Here is a 4,356-nt window from a genome sequence, read left to right on the forward strand (position 1 = left end):
GATGATTGGTCATAAAGAGTAGATGACCCCTATTGATTTTTGAGTCACTCTGTTAAAGGTCAAGGTCTCAGGGGCCTGAGCATGGAAAACCATTTCCAATCAATAACTTGAGAACCACTTGACCCAGAATGTTGAAACTTCATAGGATGATTGGTCATGCAGAGTAGATGACCCCTGTTGATTTTAGGGTCACTCTGTTAAAGGTCAAGATCTTAGGGGCCTGAACATGGAAAACCATTCCTGATCAAGAACTTGAGAACCACTTGACCCAGAATGTTGAAACTTCCTACTAGGATGATTGAACATGCAGAGCAGATGACCCCTATTGATTTTTTGGTCACTCTATTAAAGGTCAAGGTCACAGGGGTCTGAACATGGAAAACCATCTGTGGTCATTAACTTGAGAACCACTTGACCCAGAATGATGAAACTTCATAGGATAATTGATCATGCAGAGTAAATGACCCCTTATGCTTTTGGGGTCCTTCTGTTTAAGGTCAAGGTCACAGGGGCCTAAACATGGAAAACCATCTCTGGTCTGTAACTTGAGAAGCACTTGACCCAGAATGATGAAACTTCATAGGATAATTGATCATGCAGAGTAAATGACCCCTATTGCTTTTGGGGTCACTCTGGTCAAGGTCACAGGGACCTGAACATGGAAAACCATTTCCGATCAATAACTTGAGAACCACTTGACTCAGAATGTTGAAACTTCATAGGATGATTTTACATGCAGAGTTGATGACCCTGATTGATTTTGGGTTCATTCTAATCAAGGTCAAGGTCAAGGTCACAGAGGCCTAAACATGGAAAGCCATTTCCGATCAATAACTTGAGAACCACTTGACCTAGAACCATCAAACTTCATGAGGTGATAGGACTTGCAGAGTAGATGACCCCTATTGTTTTTTGAGTCACTCCATCAAAAGTCACAGGGGCCTGAACATGGGAGACCATTTCCAGTTTATAACTTGAGAACCACTTAAGGCCCAGAATGTTGAAACTTAGTGGGATGATTGGACATGCCAAGTAGATGGTCCCAATTGCAGCCAACCATCAGTGTCTCTTTGACTTTTGCTCCTGTCACCTATTGAATTCTTGCCTATACAACTATGCATTTGGGAAGACATGCGCTTTTCTAAAAAGCATCTTCTAGTTGCTTTTTGTCGAGCCCGCTTGCGGATGCGAAGACATAGTTGTCCAAATGGTGGTTCGGTGTATGTGCGTCCGTCCGGATTTGTTTGTCCGGACCATAACTTTGACATGCATGGAGCAATCTTGTTTATATTTGGCATGAATGTTAACCTCAGTGAGACGGAGTGTCATGCGCAAACCCCAGGTTCCTATCTCAAAGGTCAAGGTCACACTTACAGGTCAAAGGTCAAATTCAAAAATGACTTTTGTCCGGAGCATTTCTTCTTCATGCATGGAGGGATTTTGATGTAACTTGGCACAAATGTTCACCACCATGAGACGGAGTGTCTTGTGCAAGAACCAGGTCCCTAGGTCTAAGGTCAAGGTCACACTTAGAGGTCAAAGGTCAGATACAAGAATGACTTTGTCTGAAGCATTTCTTTTTGATGCATAGAGGGTTTTTGATGTAACTTGGCACAATTGTTAATCATCATGAGACGGAGTGTCCTGCACAAGATCCTGGAATTACTTCCCTTTGTTGTTACTATAAATAGCTTATATTGTAACTTTTTTATTACTGGTCGTAGGGAAAAATCAAGACCACATTTCTGTAGAACAACATGAATGTTACATCCAATTTTCAGGTGAATTTTGTCTCTTCTGGTGAGGATTTTTGTGTGGACTTAGAATTTTTTTTATTTTTTTTTTAGCTCACCTGTCACATAGTGACAAGGTGAGCTTTTGTGATCGTCCGTCGTCAGTCCGTGCATCTCGTACGTCCGTGCGTCAACAATTTCTTGTCTGCACGATAGTGGTTTCATTTATGATTTTATTTTAACCAAACTTGCACACAACTTGTATCACCATAAGATCACGGTTTCTTTCTTGAACTGGCCAGATCCCATTATAGGTTCCAGAGTTATGGCCCCTGAAAGGGCCAAAATTAGCTATTTTGACCTTGTCTGCACAATAGCAGCTTTATTTATAATTTGATTTTTACCAAACTGGCACACAACTTGTATCACCATAAGATCTTGATTCCTTTCTTGAACTGTCAGATTTCATTATGGGTTCCAGAGTTATGGCCCCTGAAAGGGCCAGAATTAGCTATTTTGACCTTGTCTGCACAATAGCAGCTTCATTTATGATTTTATTTTAACCAAACTTGCACACAACTTGTATCACCATAACATCTTGGTTCCTTTCTTGAACTGGCCAGATCCCATTATGGGTTCCAGAGTTATGGCTCCTGAAAGGGCCAGAATTAGCTATTTTGACCTTGTCTGCACAATAGCAGCTTCATTTATGATTTGAATTTAATCAAACTTGCACAAAACTTGTGTCACAATAAGATCTGACTTCCTTTCTTGAACCGGCCAGATCCTTTAATGGATTCCAGAGTTATGGCCCCTTAAAGGGCCAAAATCAGCTATTTTGACCTTGTCTGCACAATAGCAGCTTCATTTATGATTTGATTTTAACCAAACTTGCACAAAACTTGTATCACCACAAGATCTTAGTTCCTATCTTGAACTGGCCAGATTCCTTCATGGGTTCCAGAGTTATGGCCCCTTAAAGGTCCAAAATTGGCTATTTTGGCTTTTGCAGCTATATAGAGACTTCATTTATGGTTTTATTAGCTCACCTGTCACATAGTGACAAGGTGAGCTTTTGTGATCACCCTTCGTCCGTCGTCCGCCGTGCGTCTGTCCGTCCCTCAACAATTTCTTGTCTGCACGATAGTGGTTTCATTTATGATTTTATTTTAACCAATCTTGCACACAACTTGTATCACCATAAGATCACGGTTCCTTTCTTGAACTGGCCAGATCCCATTATGGGTTCCAAAGTTATGGCCCCTGAAAGGGCCAAAATAAGCTATTTTGACCTTGTCTGCACAATAGCAGCTTTATTTATGATTTGAATTTTACCAAACTGGCACACAACTTGTATCACCATAAGATCTTGATTCCTTTCTTGAACTGGCCAGATTCCATTATGGGTTCCAGAGTTATGGCCCCTGAAAGGGCCAGAATTAGCTATTTTGACCTTGTCTGCACAATAGCAGCTTCATTTATGATTTGATTTTAACCAAACTTGCACACAACTTGTATCACCATAAGATCTCAGTTCCTTTCTTGAACTGGCGAGATTCCTTTGTGGGTTCCAGAGTTATGGCCCTTTCAGGGCCAGAATTAGCTATTTTGATCTTGTCTGCACAATAGCAGCTTCATTTATGATTTGAATTTAATCAAACTTACACAAAACTTCTGTCACCATAAGATCTCGGTTCCTTTCTTGAACCGGCCAGAGCCTTTAATGGGTTCCAGAGTTATGGCCCCGGAAAGGGCCAAAATTAGCTATTTTGACCTTGTCTGCACAATAGCAGCTTCATTTATGATATGATTTTAACCAAACTTGCACACAACTTGTATCACCACAAGATCTTGCTTCCTTTCTTCAACTGGCTAGATTCCATCTTGGGTTCCAGAGTTATGGCCCCTTAAAGGTCCAAAATCGGCTATTTTGGCTTTTGCAGCCATATAGAGACTTCATTTATGGTTTTATTTGATACAAACTTTCAAAATATCTTCAGCAACAATAAATCTTGGATTCCATGACAAATCAGATCCATTCGTAGGTTCCAGTTATTTTATATCTGATTATCTCCCCTGATTGTAATCAAAATGGATTTATATCAGTAAGTACTTATAGGACTTATTTGAAATTTCATTATTGTTATTAGTTGGACTGAGACAATCAGGGTAGATAACTATGGACTGATTTTATGTCAAATTACCTCCCTTTATTTCAAATTAAAATGGGTATATCTCCGTAACTAATGAAGATACTGATCTGAAATTTCATTTATGTCAACAGATTTATTTGGCAGATCCTTCTTTTGTTCACTTACAATAATTTTTTTTTAATTACTTCCCTTTTACTTTACTATAAATAGCTTATTTTTAGTAACTTTTTTATTATTGGCCGTAGGGAAAAACCGAGACCACTTTTCTGTGGTACAGCATGGATGGTACCTCCAATTTCAGGTGTATTTTGACATATCTGTACCTTGTAAGAATTTTTTTTTTCTTTTTGGTTAAATTTCTTCCCTTTGTTGTTCCTGTCCGTTGGATTTACCGTAGGTATTTTTTCTGAGGACCTTCTTGTCCTCAAGTGCAATGATAAAAGGTGAGTGATATAGGGCCATCATGGCCC

The sequence above is a fragment of the Mercenaria mercenaria genome, chromosome 10, assembly GCF_021730395.1.
Source record: "Mercenaria mercenaria strain notata chromosome 10, MADL_Memer_1, whole genome shotgun sequence".
Taxonomy (NCBI): domain Eukaryota; kingdom Metazoa; phylum Mollusca; class Bivalvia; order Venerida; family Veneridae; genus Mercenaria; species Mercenaria mercenaria.